The following is a 27127-nucleotide window of genomic DNA, read 5'->3' on the forward strand; positions in this document are numbered from 1 at the left end:
GACTTTGTTTTTTAGCATTTCCCCATGGAACCCTGGCCAAAGCTCTGGGGCAGATGCCGGGTGCTGTCTGCCAGTTGCCGCTGCTGTCCTCAGGGGCTCCTTCAGGTGGAGGAAATGGCTGATTCTCCACGCCTTCCAGTTGGCCTCCCCTGAGGCACAGCTGGCCTGGGATACATGCCATCCTCCCCCGCCAGCACGGCATCACCAGGCCAATCCCTGGTGCCCAGCCATGGTGTGATTCCCCTGTGATGTGTGACTCAGGGATCCAAACCAAGCACCCAGTGGTGACAGTAATACAGTGGGGTCAGTGGGGCACTGGGCCCGTTCTGGCCATGCCCCCATGGGGGGAGTTTCCTTGAGAAGAGTCTTTGTGTCAGGATGTGAGGACACACTCTCAGTCCTTCCAAGGGCCACTTGCTAGGACTTTCACTGGTGTTTCTCTAGTGTGTTTTGTTCTGATTCTCTGGCGGTCAGGAGATTGTCCTGAATGAACTGTGCGCACCATTGTCATAGTTAGGCCCTGGGCCTTTTGCTTTTCCTACCAGCCAGGGGTGGATTTGGTCTTGCCAATTAGACTAAGGCAGTTGGAACTCACAGTGCTGGGATTAGCAGAGTGGAGGGCCAAAATGAAGCTACTCTGGAGGAGAGGACTGGTTGTCCTAAGGTGTAATTATGACCAAACGACCTGCCCACTATCTCCCATAGCTGTCCAGAATCACAGATGGTTGACTAGTGTTGAGGTTCCCAGCCAGGTACAGGGCACAGGAGATCCCAAAGTGATGAAGACTGGAGCTCCCCAAAGGGGCTGGTGCTATGTGCGAGATGGAAGGAGCACCTGCGCAGGAGTGGCACCACCCAGGAGCATTCTGGGAACCCCATTAGGCCACAGGATGCCACTTAGGCCTCTTGAGGCCACTCAGCCTGTCCTTTCTTGTCCTCTGGCCACTCGTCTCCAATTGTAGAACACTGTCCTTATTCTCATAACCAGGACAGTGAGGCTTTGCCGGCTCTTGGGTCCTGTGCAAACCAGGCATGAAGGTCTAGGGGAGAGTGGTAAATAACTGGAGACCCACGTGGCTCATAATCAAACCTTCAGCTACCCTGCAATTACTCCTTTGGGGACAAAGACTACTCGTTCTGCCACTGGCACATTCTGAGCCCTCTAGAGCCAGAAGCTGCCCAACCAATTGAAAGGCAACTTTAAGTGCAAGCTCAAGCAAGTGTGGGCTCATGGCTCAGGTGACCATTAAGTTTCTTGTGTCCCTTTTAGGACAGAAGAACCCAAGTCCTCTGCCTTCTGTAGTCCTGGCATACAATAAGCCCTTCTCATGATACACTGCTTAGCCTCTTGGACTTTTACTGTTAGCTAGGCCCTGGCATAGCCATGACTTCCTCTGCAGGGAAGGGAAAGCTACAGGAAAGGGATGGGAGAAGGAAGAACAAGGTTTTAGCAAAAGGCTGTGATCTGATCAGAGTTGAGGTGTCAAGGAATCTGGACACAAGAATCCTCAGAAGTTGGGTGGCATCCCTTCAAGAAGCCCTAGCAAATAGGGCAGGACACAGGTATAGCAAAGTATTTGAGTACTTGCAAACCAGGTGCCCCAGAGCTCAGCGCTCACTCCATCCTGGGGGAGCAGGTGAGCAACAGTGGACACCATATTGATGCACAGCCCAACTGCCCATGGGACGGGTAGCCAGGCCTTTATGCCCACACTGGGGCCACATTCCTCCATTTCCCACCCAGTGTGCCTGGTGATGGATGCCCATAATTAAACCAGGCTCCATCTGCTCAGGGATGCAACACAGTTCTTGTGGGCAGCTGGCCCTATGGACTTGCACTAGGAAGAGAGGAACGTGCCCTGATGTGTGTGCAAAGGACAGGGATGTGTACAGAGGTCTCACAGGGGGCAAAGTGGGTGGGAGGTGGTTGCCTAAAGCCAAATCTATTTTTCTTCAGTATTTTACTGATGTTAAATGTATTACCATGCTGGGACAGTTCCAGAATTCAAATTAAAAGCATAAATAAAGACACATTTTGTTTCCATCTCAAGCTCTCCCCGCCTGCAGGGCCCCAGGGAGGTGAGGTCACCACAGCCTTGATTACGGGAAGGTCCTTGGGTCTGGGCAAAGCTCCTCTTTCCGGGGCCTGTTGGCCAGTGGTAGTTTCGAGGATAAAGAGTCAGCAAGCAGGCCTGGTGAAAACTAGGGGTTCACTGGCAAGTAGGGAGTGGAGCACAGGATACTGGGGGGACTATGGCTTTGCCAGCCCCAGCCCAGCAGGCAAGTCCAGGCAGCTCCCACATAGCCCTCAGCCCGAGTGCCCTCAGCCTCACACACACACCTCTCTCAGATGCTGTCCTCCTGAGTCTTGACAGTGCTGAGGGAGCCCTTCTGGCCCTAATCACAGCCTGAGTCCTCCATTAAAAGTCTCACCTCAGGTTTCTGAGAGTGACTAGAGATGGAAGTTATTGTGGGCAGCATGTGAGGGACTTCTGTGAGAGAAGGGGAGCTCTATACCCCAACAATAACCAAAATGAGTTCCCAGGATCCTGCTCTACCTACTACTACTGTCCTCTCTCCAGCAACAGCAAGAGTCACTGGCATTGATAGCAGGAGAGGGACACAGATGTATTTAGGACAGGGTCTACAGGGTCTCACGTAGATCAGACTTGTGATCCTCCTGTTTTCAGTCTCCCAAGCACTGGGAATACAGGCTCACGTCACCACACCCAGTCTGAATTGCATCTTGGCACATCTCACGGGCAGGTCTGGCACAGCACACCAGGGATCGAACCCCTGCTGCTGCGCTCTGCCTAAGCAGGTGCTTTAGTCCACTGAGCTATCTGGCCAGCCTGACACTCTTGCTCTTGAGATGTCCCTGTGCCTTAATACAGGTATCCTGTCATCTGCCACACCCTGGCACTCATCTGGCCATCAGAATCCTAGCATCTTTTGAGCATTTGCTCCACTGTCCCTGCCTCAAGAACTGCATTCCTAGATGCTTAAAGCCGGAAGAGTTACAGCCTTCTCTGGCTCTTGAGGTCCTAAATGCCAGGAACCTGAGCACTTTTCTCAGTGCTGGAAGGAAGCAGGGCATTACTCCCAAAACTCCAGGCACAAAGTAGCTCCTAGGACTGCCACACCTCACTCCACGCAAAGAGCACCTCCTCAGCCCTGCCAGGAGGATATGAAGAAAGGGATGTAGGTGCCTCCCATGCATGCTGACCCAGGGCTTGTGGCACAGAGTTCTGAACCTCCGAGCTCAAGGCCTTGCAGGTAGGGCTCGCGTGTACTTTTCCCACAGCCACATTTGTTAAGTCCTCCTTTGTTCCCTCTCCCCAGCTGGTGAGCTGGACAGAACTGGCTTGGAACCACACATCTGGCCCATTAGGTGCACAGGGATGGACCAAGAGGCCACGCCCACCACACTCCCAGCAGCCCGTGGCTCAGCCCTGCTCATCATATGGCTTGCCAGAAGGGTCTCTGAGTTGGTGCCTGGCCCTTCCATCTTTTCTGCTACAGCACTTGGACAGGTGATCCTCCGTTCATCATTACCAACTCCCTAAGCTTGTAAGGGACATTCAAGGGGCACCCTGTTGACCGTGACCAAGCAGAGGGGTAGAAAGAAGGCAGAAGGAAAGTGAGCTTACAGACGAAGGCACTGCAGGGAACCCACCAGGTGACTGTCAGCCCCTCCCTGGCGAGCATGTGCTTGCCCGCTCTCTTACGACATGACAGCTTCGAAAATCCTTGAGCAAAACCAGTCCTGTGTGCGTTAATTAGAATTTCCATGTCTTCAACTTTCTCCTGGACCCTGCAAAATCTCACGCCAAGACGTTCAAGTTTCTCTTTTCCAGTGAGGCCACTGTGGCCTGGCTTTCATCTACATCACTGCTAATGTCTCTTGAATTTTGTATTTGTCAGTGAGGCCAGGGCTGGCCCACACCTTCTGGAAATAGAGGCAGATGTCACAAGTCTAGCCCTAAACTCAGTTCCATAGACTGGGGTCTAACTCTTATGGTGGGGTCAGCTTTGCCTGGGACATTTTGGAGACCCTAGGACCTGCTGAGGCACTAGCCAATGCACCTCAGTAACCACCCACATTTCTCACTTGGGTTCTCGACCTGCGGGCATTGGTAGGAGAGGACTGAAAGGTTCTGGGTCCAGTGGCCAGGGAGATAGAAAGCGAGTACACCAAGAACACAGAACACCAGTGTGCCTTCCCCAATCAGTATCTTGTCTCCTCTGAGGCTCCAGACCACCCTTGTCTGCACAAGGTGCCAAAGAAGCCCCCTGGGAGCCTGGCTGGGAGGGCTGCACAGGGCTATGTGAGTCACAGGATCCCTGGCAGAGCCCCACACAGCCCCGGCTAGGCTCAAACCCGTCTCTGAAGTGCACGAAGGGATTAAAAATTCTCCTAATTAAATTAAAAGCAAGGCAGAGTGGCTCAGTGGGAATGAGACAGGACTGGGAATTGGACGCTCTCAATCTGGCTCCCAGCCTGCAATGGCCCAGCTATAGGAAGCCCCCGTTGGCCCTCTAACCTTTCTGAGCTTCACTTTCTCCCTCTAAGCAGCATGTGAGAAGGATGCTGTGGCCTCATGGGACTGCTGCTCTGAGGAGCTAGGGGTGGGGGGAGTTATACTGTCTGCAAGGAAAGCAGGAAGGTTTCTCACTTCCTTGGCCAGGATGAGTCCTCACCATCTTTGGCCCCCTTGCCACGATGGTACACAGTTCCTTGGTCAGACAGGTCATACCAGAAGATACAATGAAGAGAATATCCACGCCATGGAAGAAGCAGAAGAACAAAGTGAGTGCACATGATAAACTAGTGGCATCCTGAGGCACTCCTAGGGTTGCTGGGAAGGGTGTCTGAAACACTTCCACCATAAGCTCTACTAGGGCTGGATGGGAGTCTGAGTCACAGAGAAGCCAAAGATAGAGCTCCAAGGTGGCATGGTCTGGGGGCTTGAGGAATGCATCCTCTTGGGGGAGGCAAGAGGCAATGCCTAGCACTGACCTGTCCATCTCTCCAGTTAGGCTCAAGGAAGACTCCATGTACAGGGAACTTTTTTTAAGATTTTAGAGTTGAACACACAGAAAAGGCACAGCACACTGATCTTAAGCTCAAGCTTGATGCATTTCTCCCATCTGAGACCCCTAAAAAGAACACCCACAGAAAACACCAGAACCTCCAGGACACCCTTCAGGCTCCCACTTTCTTTAACTGATACTCCAAGACTGACCACAAATCCAGCTTTCAGCAACCACAGTTGGTGTTACCCGTCTCTGAGTTTTACAAAAATAGAATCGCATAGTGTGTACTCTGTGTCTGACCCAAAAGGCTGAAGAGAGCAGCGGCCCCACTATGCTCCTTGCCATCTGCACTCCACGAAGTACCTGGCTTGCACTTTGTTTATTCATTCCACTACCTGCAGCCACTACAGTTTCTGGTATGGGGCTGCTAAGAATATTTTACATATAAATACAGGGTTGTGTTTCTGCTGAATAAACGCCTAGAGTAGAACTGATAATTGCTGGAAACTTACTGTCAACAAATACTGTCAGTTTCTTGAAACCATCATCCCAATTTACACTGCAATTGTCAGGTGAGTGTCGATTGAGCCTTCACGGCTCTCCACATCCTCACAAATACTTGATATTTTTCATTGTTTCCTTCTACCCTGCTGGTGGATATCTACTGACACCAAAAGGTCGCTTTAATTTGTAGTAATCCTGACAGGTAATAAAGTTGAGCCCCTTCCCATGCCCTTATTTGCTCACATATATCATTCTTTGTAAAATGCCCATATCTTTTGCCTATTTCATGTAGGGCATGTCTTTTTTCTTTTTTTTAACAAAGTTGTAATTCATTGTATTTTTTCATACCCGATATCCTGGATATGAGTCTCTGTGTGTGTGTGTGTGTGTGTGTGTGTGTGTGTGTGTATTTCAAATTTAGTTCCCCCACTGCATGTTGCCTTCCCCCCCCCCTTGATGGTGTCTTAAGAACAGAAGGTCTTAATTTTAATGTAGTCCAGTTAATCAAACATTTCCTCTCTGGATAGTGCTGTTTATGTCCTACTTAAGAAACTTTGACTACTCCAAGGTCATAAAGATACTCTGGTTTGTTCCGAAGCTTTATTAGCTCACCTTTCACATGTAGATCTGCAGTCCATCTGGAATAGATTTTTGTGTCCAATGTGAGGCTGAGGTCAAAGTACGTTTTTCCTGCTATCCAAACTTAGCTATCCAGTTTGACTGAGCACCCTTTATTGAAAAGACGATGCTGTCCCCACTGCCCTATGGTATCAGCGTCATTGTAAATCAACTCACTATCAACATGAGATCAGCTCGCTATCGACTCCATTTCTGGACCCTACTCAGTTCCACTGGTCAGATCTGAGTTCTTTTGTGGCCAATGCCATAGTTTGTTGTCACTGTAGTTTGCTAACAGGTCTTGACAGCTGGGCATCCTGGCTCTGGTTGGTCTTCCTCATGACTGCCTGGGTTTATTCTGTCTCACCATATACTTGCCAGCTTCCATTGAAAAATGTCCCCTAGAGTTGCATTGGCCCTCTAGATGGGCACAGGAGCATAGATCTCAAGATGGTATTAATAGGGCTCCTGAACTATGGCCTTCTGCCATTTAGTTAGGTCATCTTTTATCTTTCTTATTGTGTCCTGCAGTTTTCAGTATAGGGCTAGATATCAGCTTGTCAGACTGACTTTTTATTAGCTGACAAGTGTGGCTTGGGATATGTTCACCAGCCGGAGGAACAGTGTCCCCAGGAAGCCCTGGCCAGGTCGTTCATCCTACCCACACAACCCCAGGGTTTGTGCCTAACCTCTGTAAGCTGCAATTTCCTTTTGCATACATTGGGGATATATTATCAATATATTAATTGTGAGTGCTCAAGGACATGGGGTCAGGTAGCCAGCCATATACCTGACTTGGAGAAAGGCCTGATAAATGTTAGCCAGTATAAAATAGCATGCTGTACTGGCAGACCTTGTGGGGGCATCGCTTATTGGGCTTGAGAGCTTTTACAACTGCCAGGTCATGCCAGCAGTGGGGACACACACCTATAAAATCAGCACTCTGGAGGCTGAAACAGAGGACTTACAAGCTTGAGGCCAGCCTGAGCTACATGGTGAGCCTGTCTCAAAAAAAGCCAAAATCCAGCTGGGCATGGTGATATACACCTGTCATCCCAGCACTCGGGGCTGAGGCAGGAGAATCGCCATGCATTTGAGGTCAACCTGGGCTACACAGTAAGTATCAGATCAGCTATGTACTGAGACCCTATCTCAAAAAACATCTAATTAAAACTACTGGGCTATGAGTTTCCATGTGATACAAATTAGGTTGTCAAATTGGGCTATCAAGCACCATCCTTAACAAGACGTACCTAGAGGCCTGGGATTCCAGTCTTAGCGTGGTTGGCAGGGGAGCCACCGTGAGGAAGAAGTGACAGGCCCATGCTCTGTGGTGGTCACAGATACCCAAGTTGCATGTCATCTGGCCTTATCACAGTTGGCCTACTTGCCAGTGCTGATACCCACCTCGAGGCAGAGTAAGCAGCAGGATGGTTTATGTGTCCTGCCTCCCCTTAACCCTGCATGTGACGGGGGATCAATGTGGCTTTTCTCTGTCTCTGGAAAATCTATAAGTAAGCAATGAAAAGAGGGCAGCCACCACACGGGACAGCAGAAGAACAGTCACAGACTCAGAGGCTACAGAGCACCCAGGAGGTCAGTCACCCAGGATCGCAGACAAGGAAATTGAAGCCTCCCAAACGAAAAGACTACTGTCACCCAGGAGATAATGGCAGAAGCAGGGCTCATTCCCAGACATATTCTCACTTAGAGGAGACTGAGTCTCTGGCAGAAGACAGGCTGGAGTCGTGAGGGTTGGGAGGTCAGCAATGAGGAAGCGCTGAAACAAAGGGCTTCTATGATCCTTGGCACAGGAGGGAGCTGTGCATAATGGGATGGCCTGGATACCGATCGTGTGGGTCTGATAGCTACTTTCTGCAAGGGGAATTCTGAGTCCAGCCTCTATAGATACTACAGACACAGTAGTCCCACCAGGAAGGAAGCCAAGGGCCTTGGGCAAGGCTGACCTGTCTGCCCATGAAGCAGAGTGGCCCAGTTTTGTGGCCTCTCATGGTAGCCTCACTCAGCTTTCTAGAAACAGACCTTCTAGAGATAAGCCAAGTACGACATCCTAGGCAGGGGCCACAGCTGAGGTGCCAGTCCTTGGCAGCTCTAGCAGTGACTTGCTAATAGAGCAGGCCTCACTGTAAATTTCTCAGATCTGGTTAGCTCCATGGGAAACCGGGGGTACCATCTTGAAAGCAGTGGGAAAAGGAAGAGAAATAAAAGAGATAGAGATAGATGGGAATCCAGGATCAGCCTCAAAGCCAGGCAGCTCTGCCTCCTCAGCTGCTCTGGCCCCACATCTGCTTTGATCTTCTCTTTAAGTTATCTCTCCACACATGTGGTTGCGACCCGGAGGCTCCCTCTGGGATGGCAGGAGGTGCAAGGACATTTAGCAGGCCTCTCCCAGGGATGTGGGACATTCACACAGCCTCTCCTACGTCAATAGGCATGAGAAAAGAGGGAGAAAAAAAATAAAGCTTTGAGAAAAGGATTATTTTGGGCTTGATTCAGAGGGTTTGCATACCTGACTTTTTTTTTTTTTTCCTCAAGATCTTGGTACAGAGCCCTCACATTAGATCAGACTAAACTGCACCAGAAGTGAAACTTCATAATAGTGGCCTGTGGTACCCTCCTGGAGAAACTAAGGCAGAGCACAAGGGTGAGATTTACAAGCTGACAGGGAGTTGGAAGGCAATGTGGTAGGCGAGGCTGTGCATAGCAAATGGAGTGACACCCACATTCACACTCCACCAGGGTTCTTCCCAGGTGGACCCCCAAAGCCCTGCTGAGGTTATGGGCCTATGCGGCTACTCTCAGGGTGCCAAGCCCAGGGGGAGCTGGTGACAGGAAGCTAGCCTTTTGGCCCCACTATCATTCCTCTAATCTGGGCTCTCTATCTGGGGTAGAAAGAGTAAGGCCAAGGTCAAAATGGAACTTCGGAACTGAGCCCCCTTCGGGTACATCCTGGATTTATACCCTTGCCTGCATTCAAGCCTAGTGTTGTCCCCTGTTCCCTGTTCCAGACTGCAACAACTGTCCTCTGCCCCAAGGAAATCTTTCTTCTCCTACCTAATCCTTCCTCTTGGGCCTTTCAGAGGTGGGCTTATTTTTCACTGTTTTCTTTAGGTTCATGTCTGGATTTGTAAAATTAAACTGAATCCTTTCCAGTCCAAAACACCTGAATGCTTTATTTTGAACTGCCCCACAAACCCCACCAGCTGGGTACATGGGCTCCAGGTGGGAGTGTGAGGGGACCTGGCATGGCTGGGCATGGCCAGTAGTAGAAATGGGGGCATTGGGGTACAGTTGGCCTTCAATGGAGTATTGCCTGGTAAAAAGCTCCTTGCTTGATGAACTCCAGCTGGGGATGTGCATAGGAGCAGGGGGCAAGCGGGGAGTGTCTGTCTACCCTAGGGCTCAGATGGGCTTCGCATGAGAAATTCTCCTTCCATTTCATGGCAGCACCTAGGAGCTCTGTGCTGCCAGGCTTCTCCATCACCAGCCTATATACTGCAATGAGAAGTGACTTTCAGACTACTTCATCAGACTGCACGGCCTGGGTCTCGGACAGGAAAACATTCCTTTCGGCATCAGGAGATGGACAGACAGGGGAATAGGATCCAAAGACTAGAGATAAGGGCCCGAAGATAGGGCCAGCTAATGGCAGGGCCAGAGGCCAGGCACCAGACTCCTAGTCCCATGCTCTGTTGCTGTTCTGGCAGGGCCTCCTTTACCTGGCTCAGCTGGTCCTCTTCACCAGGGCTTGCACAAGTGCCCCCAGGCTTGGCATCTGCCTGAGCTACTTCCCTGAGCACCACACCCTGGCCAACATATTTGCCACTCTAGGCTTTAGGCCTGGCCATGCAGTGTCTCCCAGGTAATGAGAAAAAGTGATTCCCAAGCAAGTCCACTCCAAGCTCTGCCAGGAAGGAAAAGTTGGCAGAGTTGAACCATGACATAAATACTTAAAGATGAAGTCTAGGACTAGCCAAAAAGGACAGTGAAGTTGGCAGCTTGGGCCTTAATAGCACTTCCTGGTACCATCAAAGCCTCCAAAGAAAAACACCATTCCTTACCCATGCAGGAGAATCACTATGAGCCCCAGAGCCAGGGACAGAAGGCCAACTATGACTAATATGTAGGGTCCTGTGGAGATGTTAGGAACAGGTGAAATGTCAGGGCTCAGGCTGCCAACCTGGAGCTTTCTTCCCAGAGTCAATCTCAAGAGAAATCGTCTTGGCTACTAAAAGTTTGCAGCATTTGAAAATAGTCTTATTAGTAAACCAAGAGAACAATCAGAAAGGAGCTCAGCTCGGCCTTTGTTTAGCATATCCCTCTGCCTGGGTACCAGGCCCTGTTGGTTCTAACTTGGTGCCATGCTTCACTGAGCACAAGTATAAATGTTCCTACTTATCACAGCTGCCTGCCCATTCTAACAACCTGCAGAATGGTTAGTCTCTGCCTCAACTCTACCTGCCTCGAGGTGCAAAGTCCAAATACTTGGGCTACAGAGAAGTACAAGCAGCCTTGTCTACTTTGCCTCTGCTGATCACGACCCTTGACTCATTCACCAGGTCTGTGTAAGCCTTTTCCTATAAATGTCTAACTACCAGAGGTGCCAGGCCTTTTTGTTAGTATGTTGGGAACCTCTGGTAGATAAAGGCTATGTTAGCCTTTAAAAGTGGCCCTCCATCCCCAGGCCCACCAGTGGTGCAGTCAGTCAAGCGAAGGCTGGATACAAAGAAAGACTCCCAAAAAACAGGCATAGAAAGGCCTGGAAGTTTAGTCCCAGGGGCTTCTGGATAGGGAGCAAGTGTGTCTTCACTTGGGCATGGGCATCAGAAGATCCCCTGCTCTGGAGGACTCTTCGGTGCATTGCAGCTGCTGGGAGCCTGCGGTGTGAGCCTTGTTCTTGTCCTGCTATCCCATGAGGACCTGGGCAGGTCTCCCCTTGGTGGGGGGGGGGGGGTGGGGGCTGCTTTGCTGGGCCACCCAGAGTGGGCTCAGGAAGAGAAGGAATGCGACTGAGTCTGGGTGTGGCTGCGCAGAGCACAGCCAGTTGTGGGTTTGTCTTGGGGCCCAGAGAGACGTGAACGGAGATGGAGGCCCCTCTCCCCCAGCCCCCAGCACACACACTAGGACCTTTCTTCCTCATATAGCCATGGAACTGGAGGCCAAGGGCACCCTCTGGAAATCTGAATTCCATTCGCTCTTGGCAGAGTGCAGCTTCCTGCTTGGGGAAGGTGTGCGTGTGTGTGTGTGCGCAGTGATGGAGACTGGCAGAAGGTGGAGGCATGGGAGCGGAGGCTGTCTGACAAGATGAGAAGATGGCCCTAGTGCACCTAAGTGCCAGATGGTCCTTGCAAAGCCGACCCTGGGAGTTAGACAAATACCTCCAGTCACTGGATCAGAAACATGCAGGTGGCACTGCCTTCGAAACAGCCACAGTGAAACATGCCTGTGAATTAGAAAGCCAGAACTTTTTGCGAAATAATTCGAAAAGTTTGTTGAACCTTAAACCTTTCCTGATGACTCCTTCCTTCTGAACTTCACTCATTAAAGTTGCTCCGATCCCAGCCCAGTGCCAGACCAGCTTCCTGGAAATTCTTGCCAACTGCTGGCCTTTGGAAAGGCTTGTCACCCTAATAGCTGTTTAAAAAAAAAAAAAAAAAAAAAAAAAGTGCTCCCTGGGCACCTTGGCTGCAGGGTCTGAAAAGTCCTTTGTGTTAGCTCCAGCTGCAGAGTTTTTCCAGGCCTCGCTTCTGGGGCTGCCTGGAGCTGTTTCTCTTCGTTTCCTCTTACAGTGGCGGGCACTCGGCTGGCTTCTTCCCGCCCAGCTTCTCTGCCAGAGTCCAGGTGGGGGACAGGGCTGCCAAGGGCAGGGACCTGGAGAGACTGAGTGTGAGCGTGTCCTGAGCAGGCAGGCCTGGAGGGAAGGAAGCGGCCGCCTCTCCCTCCCCTCCCCCCACCGGGTGAGCACTGCAGTGGGGAGAGGTGAGGGCCCCTCTTAGATCAACTTTGTGTCATTTCCCTAGAACAGCCAGAGCCAAAGAAGCTCCCAAGGGAGCTGTTTCAGTAGTGAAGATAACTCACCCCTCCCAAAAGCAGCATTTGGGCAATTTAAAATATGATTGTAGAGCAGAATCTAAGTAATGGTTACAAAGAAACCAGTTTAAAACGTGGATAGGCACTAGAAAACATTTAAATTAATATAGACAGGCAAATCAATTAAAAAGTATATTAAGTGTTTATTGTCATTTCATATTAATCAAAGATTACCTGAAAATGGAAAAAAAGCTACATAAAACTTAAATATTTAATGAGACACAGCAGTCAGAACATGCTGTGTTCATTCATTTCTTGCAGAGTCACTCCTCTCAAAATCCTATAGCCAGGAGACCTAGTACTGGGGTTTATTTTGCCAGTGCCTCCCATCTTCTACAGATGGCGTAGGGGTGCTGCCCCCCAGCACAGGGTGGCAGGGCTCCCCAGGACCCACCCAAGGCCTGCCCTGAAGCTGGCTCTGCTTTCTCTTTCAAAAACCTCTTTGTACTGGAGCAGCCCCTGCTCCACCGAATGACAGGAACCAGACTCAGCTCCACACATAGGGAGCGCTGCTCACAAGGCACGCCGTCCACAGGGCTGTGGGCTGCCCACCGTCCACCCAGAGCCTGGCAAACTCTGGCCACACTGGGAGAGCAAGCCATTCTTAACGTACCAGTGCCATGCTCACAAATCATAATAAAATAGGCTTTACATGCAGTAAGCACTGATAATACAAATTCAGAGTATAAAGGGGCATAGACTGAAAATCGAGACTGTCCCATCCTGATTCACAAGTCTGCTTCCCTGAAACTTACCACCATTAGCAGTTTCATACTAGATTAATAGATCGATCGGTCGGTCGGTCAGTCGGTCGGTCGGTCGGTCGGTCGGTCGGTCTGTCTGTCTGTCTTTCTTTCTTTCTTTCTGTATTTAGTACAGGGTCTACCGGCTCTCACTACACAGATCGGGCTTGTAGTGATCCTCCTGTTTTCAGCCTCCCAAGCACTGGAATTACAGACCAACACCACCATGCCAGTCTCAGTCGCCCTCTCAGCATGCCCCAGGGGGCAGGGCTGGCATGGCACACTGGACACTAGATCTTTCTAGAGGAATTTTATTTGAGCAGATACATGTGTACCTATGTGCATATGCTTATATTTATCTCCTTTCATATATTATCTCTTTTATATACGTATTTTGTATTTGTACTGGCTTTGTGACTTCCCACATAGGTGTGCTGCACTTCTTTTTGAGCCGCCTACATGATAGTGATTTACAGTAATGTAGTATATCTGAGGAGCACTTTCCTTTCCAAATGTCACACTGGCACACGTGCATAGATGCCCACTAATAAGAACAGGAGACAGCTCTGAACAGGGTAGCTGAAGTGCTGCGCTGCCATGGATTGGCTTCCAGTATATTCTGTGGGGAACATGGCCTCTGCACTCTGCCAGATGTATACCCAAGAGGCTATAGACTGTTCCCAGAGAGGACATGCTCACTACTCGGCTTGTTAGCTGTAGTCTTCCTCCTGGCACCCATCCCATTTCTAGCAAAACCTGGGCCTCCATTGCCTGGCCAAAGGCATGTAAGTGGTAATATGGGAGGGCTCTAAACAGGTACAAGAATGGCACCCTGGGTGTTGAACAGCCACCCTTCCAGAGAGCCTTTAGGGGCCAGGAACATGGTCAGAGGTACAGTGCCTACCAGGCTAGTGTGAGGTTATGAGTTTGATTCCTGGTACAAAAAAAAAAAAAGAAGAAAAAAGAAAACTTTCCAAAGGGCCTTTAGGAAATGGGTGAGACTGGTCAGACTCAAAGGAGCAGCCCATGAAGGCCTTGGGCATTTCAAGTATCAGCACGGAACAGAGCTTGGAAGAAGATGGCCAATGGCTCTACAGGGACCGGGGGCACGAAGCAACCCCAAAAAGCTTGAGAACAGAGTGACTGCCAATGCATGAGGCACAGAGGACACATTGTGATAAAACCTTTCAGATCTGACTGGAGAACCCTCCTGCGTTTTGCTAAGTGCTCACCAGTGTGTACTACTGAAAAGCGAAGATGCTAGTGTGCTCTGGAGAGGGATCTATATTAAGATATCTAGAAGGGGCCAGGGAGATGGCTCAGTAGGATAAGCACTTGACTGGCAAACGCAAGGATCTGAGTTCAATCCCCGGTTCCGCCAAAAAAAAAAAAAAAAAAAAAAAAAAAAAGATATCTAGAAAATCTTTTCATTACCAGCTGCAGAGCTTTCTATTGTGCCATGATTTATGGAACAACTTCCCTTTGATAGATACATAGGACAGCTAAAAATAGCCATTAACCATTCAACTATATTCACTAATGAGCCTAATGAACCAGTTAGGTACATTACTAACTGGTAATGCAGTCTTAATGTACCAGTGTCGTGCTCAGAAATCATAATAAAATAGGCTTTACGTGCAGTAAGCACTGATAATACAAATTCAGAGTACCAAAGGACATACGGTGAAAATCAAGACTGTCTCGTCCTGATTCCCAAGTCTCCTTCCCTAAAAAGATGGGAGAAATTAGCTCCCTTTGAAACATCCCTCTTCACAGAACACAATCTCTCCCCGGCCATCAGTTAATCTCTGTTAACTGATCCTTCTCTAGGCTCTCTCTTGTCCAGTGAAGACAATAAAGCCCACACAATGTGAGCTCCTTACTAAGAGGGATGGCAAACTTGCCAAAATTGGAGGTTTCATCAGGTTAAGCAAAATTATACTGAAGAGTTTCTTCAAAGGAGATTGCACACAAACCAGTACTAGAAAAAACAAAAAGACAGTTTTTTGTGTGTATGTACTTTAATGAATTTTTTCTTTACAATAAGTTTTTAACAATTTCATTTTTGTGTATCTTGGTTATGATTTTATTCAAATTTCTTGTGCAAAAGGTTCATTTTTCTTGGAAATGTGGTGTTACAAGTTCAACTAAATTTACACTTGCCCAAGTGAGCCATCTCCACTGAGCCATCTCCCCGGCCCTATAAGTTTCTTGATTTTGAAAAGAAAAGAAGAAAAAACAACAAGACAAGGCTGATGCCTAGATATGCCCTTCAAGGGAGAACAAAGAAGACTGTGAAAGATGTCACACAGCCCCTTGGAGAAGCTAGAAGTTCTGTCATATTCCATAAGTGGTCCTCTCAGTGCTGGCACTGCCAGCGTCCTTTATTAAGTCAAAGAGGTCCTGGAACATTACCATATTATGTTTTCCAAAATAAACCAACCCCTCTTATTTAATTTCATTCCTCAAATGAGTACACATTTGCAAATACAACAGCCACTATTATATAGAAAGTATTTTCACAAGGATTTTTCATTCCATCATATGCTTACTGTAACATTTTGGTCTCCATTGTAGTGGATTCCCTTTCAGAGGTCTTTCCACCCTCATTTCTACAGGAATTAGATTACTGTACAAGTTTAGATACTGTCAAACGCAATAAAGATTTGCCCACTTACACCACTGTGAATGTTATACAAATATACCTGTTGCCCTATGCCCTCATCAACAAGTATACAATCATGACTTTAACTTTACTAACTGATAGATGAAAAAAATGGTATGCAGGAGCTTTAATTTACTGAGGCTGTTTTGTTCAAAGCAAAGTTCTTATCTCCTCAGAAGATTAAAAGCTTTCTCTTTTTCGTTTTATGAGCCATCACTTCACATCCTTTGGACTGTTTACTTCTTACTGATTCACAGGATATCTCTGTCACATATTTTCAAAATATTTCATCTTATTTTTTTCTTTGGTTTGTTAGCTTTTTCTATATCTCTATTAGTGGAACTGTTTAAATTTCACATAGTAAACTCAGTGTTTTATGATTTGGGATGCTTGTCTGAAATTTTGAAGTAACTTCCTCATTCTGGGGTTGTTTTAATACATTTTCCCACATTTTCGTCCATCATTTTTTTTATCTCCTGCTTGACATTTAAACCACTGCTTTATCTGGCTCTTGTTGTAAAGAGTCAATAAATCTAATTTATTTTCTGTATGTTTACGTACTTGTCCCAACACTATTTATTTGAGTACATCATCTTCTCTCCACTGATTTCAACTGCTACCTTTATCGTATCTCAAGCTCTCATTTAATTTGTCTCCATTTCTAAATTGGCCTGGCCTGGGAAGAGGCCTGCAAACAGGCCTGAGCTCAGCTATTTCATTAGGCAACTTTATAACACCCTTATCTGTGTGGCAGGATTTCTCTGGTCTGTTACTTAAGAGCCAGAGGGGAGACAAATTTAGGTAAGTAACATCATTATCACGAAAAAAAAAAAAAAAAAAAGAGCAAATGCATCTTTCTTAGCTTATTCTGGATGCACGGACATCTGAAAGTTGCTCCTTTTCTTATCATGTTTGTCTGAAGCTGCAAACAATGAGGGGAAACAGCCCCAACTATATGATGGGAACTCCCAGACCACATCAGGAAGGGTATGGGCCAGGCTGTAACTATACTGGCCCTTTACGGGACATGTGTATTGTTTTCACATGAACCTCAGAATCATCTTGCTTAATTTTTTTTTTAAAATACGTGTCTTCATCCATATGCTGTTGATATTTTCTACTGAGTCTTCATTCAATTTAGATTAATTTAGAAGGATTGCTTATTTAAAAATAGAAAAGTCATGCTAGCCCCAAGTTTGAGGAGTTAACTGAGGTCTTCATATACATTATGGTGTCCTTCTATATTTCTTTAGATCTTCCTCTAGTTTCATACATCTTTAAAATAATTTCTGGGGGGCCGGGGAGATGGCTCAGTAGGATAAGCGCTTGACTGGCAAAATGCAAGGATCTGAGTTCAATCCCCGGTTCCACCAAAATAAAATAAAATAAAATAAAATACAAAATAAAATAATTTCTGGATCTTTGGGGGCTACTAACATTTTTTTTTAATTTGGGGATTACGATATTTTTAAACTCAACTCTTTAGTTGTAGGTAGCTACAGACTCATGTGGAGTTGTAAGAAATAACAGGTCGAACACACCCTTTCTCAGTTTCCTAGCAACAACATCTGGCAAAGCTTTAGGGCATATCATAACACAGGCACTGAAGGTCCTCCGTGCTGCAGGATTCCCAGTGCCTTCCTATCCCAAACTGCCTGGAGCCCCTGGCAATTGCTGGCCTGTTCTTCCTTCACATAATTTTGTCATGCCAATAGTATTATATAAATGGAATCATACAGCATGTCATCTTCCAGGACTGGCTATTTCACACTGTAATTCCCTGGAGACTGTCCATGTTGTATGGACCCCTGCACTCTTGACATGACTCTTTCTTTCTTTCTTTCTTTAGAATACAAAAGCGTAAAAAAAATTTGAAATGATAGAAAATTTCATTAGACAAAGTAATAGGAATTCAATCATGGTTGTTGTACTGCATAATGTTATCTTCAAATTAGTTGTTTAGGTTACCAGATAGAAACCTGCAAAATTGGTTAAAAAGTGTTGTAAGAAAATAAAAAGAATAAATACCTTTTAAGCATTAACTGCTCCTTTAAATAGACTGGGAGAAATCAGTACACTTAGCAAATTATCCTGCACATATATATCTTTTTCTCTTCTTTCTTTTGTCCTTTCCCTCATTCCAGTTTTTCCTAGGACAGTCTGTCTAAAGCTGCTGGATTTAAGTTTTTTGCTGTGGCTGTCACACATGAAACAAGCATGTGCTCCTTTGTAATAGCCTTGTCGGATTAGGACACCAGTGGAATTCTGGTCCAAAAAGAGATTTTTGGGAGATCTCATTAATGATATCAGTTTAAAATAGTCAAAAAGAAAAGGAGGGTTGGAAAGGGTCCTGTGACAAAATTCTTCAATTCTATTTCTGAGTGCTAAGAAATTCAGAAAAAGTCATTTATATTTTATGGGCATAAACCAGAGAGCTCAATATAAGACAGATGCAGTGACTTAAGGAGTGGCCTGAGGAAGGGCTTAGGAGTCAAGGGCCAGCCTGGTGCCTTCATTCCTCTCCCAGGGAGCCTTGTTTTTTCACAGGCTCTCCAGATCCGGGCCCTAGTCTTCTCCTTATGGCTGCCTGCTCACCCCAAGTAGAAGAGGCTCTTAGAGCAGGGGTGATTAAAGGCAAAGATTGGGGATCTCAGTGAATGTTCTGGGAAACAGTGAGACCAGGAGATGGTAATGGCCTTAGTCTCCCTAGGGGAAAGGCCAAGCTAGTCCGTGCTAAGCTGGCACACAGAGCCTGGAAGGAGCCTGCCTTTTACTAGACTGCCTTTTCTGGAGGTTCCTAGCAGTGCTGTTACCATATATTTGAGTGTGTGCACACATACAGGGCACTCAGATCAGTAAAAGGCAGGTCTGGTCTAAAACTCTGCAACACCTCCTGGCACCAGGCTAGGCAGAGCTAGGCACTCAGTGCTTAATGAAACTAGAAGATTCAGTATAGAATCTGAACACAGGTAGAGACTGCTCCCTCACCCTTGAAGACCAGGCATCTGCTAACGCTACCCAAGTATCTGTTCATTTGCCCAATGTTATATATAACTGACTACACGCCAGGCTGGAGCAGCCCCCAGCGACAGAGGGAATGGGGTAGATATACTCCCTGTTCCTTGGAAGTTAAGGTCTTTTCATCAATGTTCCTTGGATCTAGAGATTCCTAAGGAGGCCCAGCTCTTTAGCTCAGGTGAAGAGAAAATACAGGGGTCCTAACTATACTTTTAGTCTAAAGAATAATCCTGAGATAATACTCCTTACATTGTTTGCCAGCCGTTGTGCTGAGTGGCTATAAACATCGTCTTGCTAATCTTCACGGCAGCCTTTGACATCAGATATTATCATTTCAGTTTTAGAGATATCAGTCTGGGACTTAAGGGATTAAGTTTAGGGCCCAGCGTCACAAAGCCAGAGAGCAATAAAGCTGCTGAAGATGCCACAGCTCCCGGACAGTCTCGGTATCATTGTTAAACGTGCCAGACTGTCTCCTGACCCTCCCTTCTCCTTCCCAGGTGGGGGCTGACGACTTGTCCTGCCTGTCTTGAAGTGTCCCTTCCTTAGAGTGGCCGAATTCGAAGCTTCAGATGGGGCCAGGAAGAATACATAGCTCCCTCCCATCCTTAATGTATAACTGCATGTTTGCTTGTAGAGAAGGGCTTACCATCTGTCTCCTTCACTCACATTCAAAGTCCGCAAGGGAAGAGTCTGGCCATTTCTATTCAGTGTTTTATCTTTGCTGCCTAATCCCTACGGAGCCCATCACGAGCCCTCAGTGAATGTTTGATGAGGGAACAGATGAAGGAGTGAATAAGGGTTTATGCTAGGGTCGACAGAAGTCAGGCCCAGGGTCCATGGAGGCTGCGCTGGTTCCAGGCAGCCCTCAGCAGGTCTGAGAAGTAGCAGAGTTTAGAGCTCCACCATGGTTCCCTAGCTCACTCCCATCCCCACAGCAGTGGGTCCAAAGTCTACCAGCAGGTATCTGGTCACAAGTCTCATCCCCTTAAGCTTATTCTTTCTGTTGTCACTCTAGAAATGTAGGAAAATCCAGGTAACCATGAAACTCCGTGGCTTGTGTGATCCTTCTGGGGCTTCATCTGGAAAGAACCTTCTTAGTTTTCATAGCTGAAGAAACAAAGGGTTAGGTACAGGGTCCTGAGTTCAATTCCGGGTACCACAAAAAAGAAAGAAAAGAAAAGAAACAAAAGGTTGGGAACAGATATTCCCAGACGGAAAACAGTGGCTCTTAAAGAGGTATTCAGATGACAGTGTCGCAGTGAGGCCAGGAGTCGTCCTGCCACAGGCTGTAGTTAGGCATTCTCCCTTACCAGGTAGTCCTGGTTCAGCCCTCTAGAGGGAAGCAGGCTTCTCCTCTTGCTTAAGGAAAAGGCTGTCATCAGCCAAGGCCCAGGTCTTCTCATCCCCAGGACACATATCTCACACTCGACTTAGGAGGTGAGAGGTCAGGTAGGGGAGCAGGCCAGTGGTAGGAACGTGCCAGCACTTGATGCGAGTTTCCTGGTGAAGGCTGTACACAGCACGTAATGGGGTAGAGGTGATGGTGGAACAAGGGTCCCCAGCCACCAGAACCTGGGAATAGGCAAAAGCACTTCAGTCTACAATACCAGATACACAGAGGCCCAGCTGCCCCACAGACATGAGGCCACTGTGCCCCCATTGCTGCCTCCAAGTGCCAGTTCTTGGGGCTCTGGCTGGTCACCTGATGGTCAAGCTTTTCTCCGGAATGGAGAAAAAAATAGGAATTGCTTATGAATTCCATCCATGGTAGTTTTCCTATAAAACATGATTCGCTAAAGCATAGGACTTAAATTCAGAATAAACATTTCAAACTGCTGAGGAGGAGTGGAGATTTATGACAAGACAAAGTAGAAGGAGAAGCCCCTACCTCCTAGCCCGCACTACAAACACTGCCCTAAGATGCCCATTCATTTCAAACACAGCTCCATCCAGCCCAGTCCTTCACTGTGCAGAAAGCTTTCTCACTGTACCACCTCTGCCAGACCCTAGACAACTCTATGTGCTTCCTGGCTAGTCTTACCAGTTCCAGGTTGGGGGAGAAGCATGCTCACCTGAGTTTATTGGTACAGCCAGGACATCCTAACCCACGGCCAGGAGCCTTATACACCTATACCCACTGCCCCTGGACAGCAGACACTCCAACCTGTGCCCCAGAACAGTGAAGGACTCGGAGCTGATACACCTTCTGGACAGGCACCTTGATGCATGCCTGCCCAGTAAACAGTGTGGAGGCAAAGGCAGCCCAGTCAAGGTCTATGAGGGTCTCTGTGGACCACAGTGCAGTGTCACCATCTCGTGAACAAAGGCAAGGGCTAGACCAAGCCAAGGGATTCTGAGGCAGAAGCAAGCGCTTGGGACCAAAACCTGGCAGTTCTAGGCAGCACAGGGACACCAAGGACTGACATTAGATGCCCTCGGTATAGTATATAAGTAACTCTCAGCTATGCCCGGCATGAGGAGAGTTCTGAGAGTCGGCACCCATCTCGAGGCACAGAGGAATGCCAAACATCTACCAAATGCGTAGGGGGGCTCGGACAGATGTGCCTTTCAGTGGGCCATCATCACCATTTCTGAGCCTCCTATTCCTCAGCTTTGAGAGGTGCTTAATTACAGGCCTCACAGGGCTTTGTTTGAGGGTTGTGAGCAGGGCCTGGGGGAGGCAGTTACATCTGGGCTACTCCCAGGGACTGGAGTACAGTATTCTGCAGAAGGCCACAGACTGTTCAGGAGTGCTGTCCTGGGCATGCATGTGCGACTGGGGACTGGTCCTCTCTGCACAGTCCTCACTGAGGCACCCAATCCCGCCCACTGTCCTCGCCCACTCAAGGAGGCATAGCTGATGAAAAGGCAAGCATCCCTTCTCTGTTCTCAAGCTCCCCATGACCACCACTGGTCAGCGAGTTCTCAGGGAGCCCAAGTGTGCACTGTTCTACTTTGCATGGGCCTGGGACTCAGGCCAGTAGCCCACAAGTCACAGTAAGCCTGAGGACAGGCGGATCCTAAAGAGCCTGGCCATGCTCCTAAGTTACCCTTCACTGTATTCATGTACTCCAGCCCAAACTCGGGCTCCCAAGGAGCCTCAAAGGCAGAGTCCTGGTGGGATGGAAAATCCCCAGCAGCCAGCCAGGCAGGCTGGGCTGTGAGCCGTACTTCTCCCCCCAAGTGGGGGTCAGCCTGAGGCTTTCCTTTGATGTCTCCTATGTGTGGGAGGGATCAGCACCCTTCTGAGCTCAGGCAGCACCCCCCTGAGGAGTCCCGGCTTCTGGGACCTGGGTATGCTGGGGTCAGGTAGGGGATCCAGTAGGGAGGGTAGAAGAAGGTCTGCCCAGAGCCCACTCACACAGGGCTGTTTGGTCTGGGAGGGAGGTGCCATGACAGGCCTCTGTTTAGACAGGGAAAATGAAGGCTCTGGAAAATCCAAGTATGTCACATGTGCAGTCTCCAGGGGGGTCTTCCTGTCATGTCTGGTGAACTTCCCCAAGGACTGCCACCCTTCGCTGGCTCTCTGTGCAGGCACTGGGCCCCAACCTCCCCCTCTCATTGGAGAACCCTGGCCTTGGCTCCTTCCTGCTGCCCTAGGCTGGCCAAGTGGTCCCAGTGTCATGGCTCCACACAACAGTGGCACTGCGGCCAGGCTTGCTGGCTGCTGATGGGGCTGGGCACTCACAAGAATGTGGGGCCTCACCCTAGGGGTGCCTGCCCTTGCTCATCTCAACACAACACACCCCTAAACCAAGCTGGAGCTGGCAGCGCAGCTCTGAACCACTTTGTAGACTCCTACACTATCCCACCAGACCAATCTCCAGGTTCCCCACCTGCGCATGAGCAACTGGTGTTGGAGAAGCTGGGCAGGTCAGACCACAAGGTAGAGAGCTGGGCTGGGGCTGGAGTGACTCCACAGGGCCAGTCCCCACCAAGTCCTGGAGTGTAAGCTAGAACCCTGGGCTGTACAGGTGACTTCCCATAGGGCTTTGAGGGTCTGTTACCCTGCTTCCCCAATGGCTCTGGTGCCTGGGGTCAGGGTGGAGCCCTCCATCCTGCCTGCCAGCACAGGAAGGCCTTTGAGACCCTGAGCTCTCAGGTGGCTGGGAGTCAGGCTGCTCCCCTCCTCCCTTTTAAGGGTAAACAGCTAAACTGGCTGACTTTGAAGCTGGGATTCTGGCTTAGAAAGCTTTGAAGTCAGCCCTGGGGATGCTCCTATCAGTCTCTGCATAGATAATCTCCACCCTGGCCCTGGGACTCAATGCCACCCTCGGGATGCTCCCCACCCCCAAAAGCTTAAGGCTTTTTCAAGCCTTAAGAGGCCTGAGGGATGGGAAGAATCCCACCCTTGGAAAACAAGGAGAATTGGGGAAGAGGGTGGTGCTGTCTGAGTGATGGCCCCAGAGCCCCTGCTGAACCTCCCTCCCTCTGCACTGTGGGGAGCCCCCAATGGGCCCCCTACCTTACAGTCCTCCCAGCCCCTTGTCCCAGCAGGAAACTAACACAGGAAGGACAGAATGAAAACTCAATCAAGTGGAAGCCATTTAGCAGTGATCCAGACATTTTAGTGACAACACAAGCCAGCGGAAGCTGAGGAAGCTGAGGGGACGGTGTGGCTTGCTAAAGGAGACAGACAGGATGATGAGTGGCTGCTAGAAAACAGCTTGCCATCTTCTCTGGGTGAAGCATGGTGCTAGGGACTCAGAACCATTGGTCTCTAAGAAGCTGCTAAGGATTATTTGGTGCCCAGGCAAAAAGGGGAAGCACAGCCTTTCATGGTGCCTCCAAGCACCCAGTTGTGACATCTCTGAGCACCTACATTCATGTGTCCAGCTTCCTCCCAGGGGCAGCTCCCAACACTCCAAGCCCAGGCATTTTCCCAAAACTATGACTGTGACTGCTAGCTCAGAACCTGGCTGCTTGAAAGACCTTTCTGTAAGCAAAGAATTGAAAAGGCACAAGAGCACCACGAGGACCCAGCCTCTCTTCCCCATCCACTCTGCTTCTGGGAGCCAGGGGGGCACACAAAACAAAGACTCTCTGCCAATAGAGCAGGGGGCAGAATAAGCTTCCCCAGACCTTTCCCAGACACGGAGGTGGAGGGCTGGGTTCTGTCATTTCAAGTGCCCAAGCCCCAGTGGCCTCAGGCACGCCATCCCTCTAGCTGAGCTGCTCTTGGCTACATTGCTTCTTTCCCCAGGGAGCTGCTAAGAGACTCCAACACCACCTATCCACTGAATTAGAGTCCACAATGCCCAGTAGAACTTAGGAAGCACTGTGAATGCTGGACTAGGCCACAGGACAAGACCTGAGCAAAAGGGCTATCTGTGAAAAGCTGGGATTCCCAAGGTACTGGACTGGGGTAGGCTGAGCCCAGAGCCTAGATTCTGGGACCTCAGGAACAGCCTTTAAGCCCACTAGGATCTCCACATTCACTGCAGAGGTGCTGCTTGGCTGGTGGCAGGGGGGAGACAAGAAGCAACGTGAAGATGAGACAAAATCTGGGCTCTGGCAGGCAGCAGGATGCGTGTGTGTGTGTGTGTGTGTGTGTGTGTGTGTGTGTGTGTGTTTCTGGTTGTGTGTGTTCCTGTCCGTGCACGTAGGCAGGTGTAGGCCCTGTTGCTCAGAAGCTATGAGTGTCTGAGGGTGGGGCTGGAGCCCTGAGCCGGGTGTGGCCTGACAGGAGGGTCCACCAGAGCTGCTTCTCCAGCCTCCTGGCTCCTGGACCCCTGCCCTTCCACGGGTGGGAGTTCACGTATGTCTTTAAGAGAACAGGCGCCTTAGCCACCATTCTCATCCAGGTTCTGCTAGCTCCAGTAAGCCAGCCTCAGGGTTGACTTAGCAGTCCCGCTCATCTGTTAACAAAGCCACTGTGCCCTGGACAGAGGACAGAAGCTTGGGGACAAAGTCTGGGCTCAGGCATCCAAACATGTTGGGTGAGGGATGGAATGAAGGTGCCCTTCTCTCTAAAGGCGATCACACTCCTGGCTACCCTGGGGGTGGAGGCTTGGCGGGCAGGGTCTGTTCCCCCCTCTGCCCTTTCTTAGCCTTTGGGAGGGCACTCAAAGCTCAGCTGTGTTTAAAAATTATCAAGTGGAGGAGTCAGAGGATCTGCAGTTAGCCCCTTTTTGAGACTTTGGAAACCATTTGCACTGTTACTCAGGAGGAAGAGATGGCAAGACAGCAGCCTTCTCCCACCAGCAAGCCACTGCCACCTCTGCCTGCGCTCTGGGTTTGAGTGGTGAAATCCAGGAAGTAGTGCTGCTCTGTGGATCCAGCAAAGCTCCCTGCTCCCTCCCATCTGATGTTGACAGACTCTTTGTTTCTTCATCTCTGCATATTCAAGGCCATTTTTCAGCCTGCCTGGCTTTGTGTTAAAACTGGGGGGATTTTCCGTCCTTCCAAGATTATGAAATATTTCAGCAAGGCTGAGGCCTCCCTCAGGGAACTGCCCTGGCTTCCTCCCTGCACAGGCTGCACAAGGTCCTCTTTGCTACCTAGCCTTGGGGTAAAGGGAGAGCGACAGGCTAGAGCAGGAGGCTCACTCCAGAAGGGCTTCTCACTTCTGACCTGGGGAAAGGCAGCCACGGGGGGCCCCAAGAGCAGGACACATTCCAGCAGGCCCGTTTTTTAGGCCAGTGCTCAGGCGATCAGGAGCCATGGTACTTGGGACAGACAACTTTTCTTTTAGTCCTCAAGCCTGCCTTTCTGCCCCTCCAGTTCTGGTCTTGCCACTTCATTGGCTTTGTCCCCAGTCTCTGCCCTCCAACGGGGTCCTTCGCTGCTCCCCTCACAGCACCAGAGACCACCAAATAGCTCTCGACCCAGATGACCCCATGGGTGGGCACCCAGCCCTGCGCCCCGCTGCTCTCCACAGTTTCCATCATTTTACACTCCACCCTGCTCAGCTTCTCAGCCAACAAAGGCCCCTGTTGGTCACCCACTCCTCCAGCAGCACTCTGAATCATTCCCAACCCCTCCCCCCTGGCTGCCCCATCTAGTTTGTCACCCAGCCAGGCTGACCTCACCCCTCAATACCTCCCTCCATCCTCACTGTCTTTCTGCTGCAGTGGCCTCCCACCTGACAAATCCACATCATTCTACTCTCTACAGAAAAAAAAAAAAAAAAAAAAAAAAAATCCTTTCGAAGTTTGGATCCCTATTTGGGGCCTTTGGTGACTGTTGGTGGCCTCAGAACAAGCCAAGGTCCCTGGCAGGAACAAGGCCTATCTAGTTCCTCTCAAGGTTCAGACACCTGGTTTCTTTCTGTCTCCACAGGCTGTGGCCTGCAGCCCTGTCCTGCCTCTTCATTTTCTCTCAGGGAGTTCCTGGAACCCCCAACTCCTTTTCAGACAGGAGTCCATTTTTCTCACGTTTTTCATCAACAAGTCCCACCAGGACAAGCAGGTCCTTGCTCCTTTCTAATTCCTGCTGCTTCAGCCAGGTTCCTATGGTGGGGAGTTTTCAACAAATGTTTGTTAAATGACTTAAGCTGTAAAATGGGACGATGATCCGCTACCCTGCCTCCCAGACTTAAGCTACTGCTTGGGGGAATGCCACGCAGTACAGATGCAGCATGCTGCTTAGAAGTCTGCTGTGCGGTGCGCGAACTGAGTGAGTAAGCGCATGGCATGCCTTGTCAGGAGCTTCCTGCTAGCCATCGCGGGGAATGGTTCTTCATAACAGTCCCTTGGTTCAGACTATTTCCTGTCATTCCACTACACACTCCTTAAGCCTACGCTCTTTGGACACAGACCCGGTCTGGTTCTGTGCCGCAGCTTGGCCCTTTACTGGGAGGGGCACATGATGAAGCTCAGTAACCCTGCGGGGCCACACTGGGCTGAAGAGCTCAACATACACCTGCCACAGTGTCCTTGGTACCCAGCAGGCCCTAGCCCTCTTGGCTTCACTTGCACCCACCTCTGAGGCTCATCCAGAGTCTGGTGAGGGCCTAGACAGTCTGGACAACAGCCTGAGTAGCTGGGCCTGGGCCCGAGCTCTGGGGACTGGCTTGTTTGCCAGGCTCCGGCCCCCCAGTGAGTCCCCATTCTCTGATGCTAATTGCTACAATTAGCGGGAGAAAGGCCTATTAGATCAGTTTCTTCTCCTGGCTGAAGCCGGGGCTGCTGGGAGGGAAAGCCTAAAGACTTTCGGAGGGGCAGAGATTCTTCCATAAAGGAGGCCACATTTAAATTGCAAACAAGCCCTCACCCAGCCCTAGAGAAGGCTGGGGGAGAGATAGTTCCATTTGGAGACCAGCAAGCAGTTAGAGAGTGGGTACACATGGTGGGGAGCCTTCCGGGGAGGTTTAACTGGAGCCCTGTAGACCCCAGGTTCTGGTGGGTGACCCAGACCTGCCAACACCAGCCAGTACAGAGCAGTGTGGCAAAGGCTGATGGGAAGACACGGGGAAAGGAAAAACTAT

General features: G+C 49.4%; 1 protein-coding gene across 3 annotated transcripts in view; it reads left to right on the forward strand.

The window, feature by feature from the left end:
• Kcnq1 (potassium voltage-gated channel subfamily Q member 1) overlaps nucleotides 1-27127 on the forward strand; it is a 339994-nt gene that overhangs the window by 162309 nt on the left and 150558 nt on the right. The gene's annotated exons all lie outside the window — the stretch shown is intronic.

The sequence above is a fragment of the Octodon degus genome, unplaced genomic scaffold (assembly GCF_000260255.1).
Source record: "Octodon degus isolate 3935 unplaced genomic scaffold, OctDeg1.0 scaffold00018, whole genome shotgun sequence".
In the NCBI taxonomy this organism is placed as follows: Eukaryota; Metazoa; Chordata; class Mammalia; order Rodentia; family Octodontidae; genus Octodon; species Octodon degus.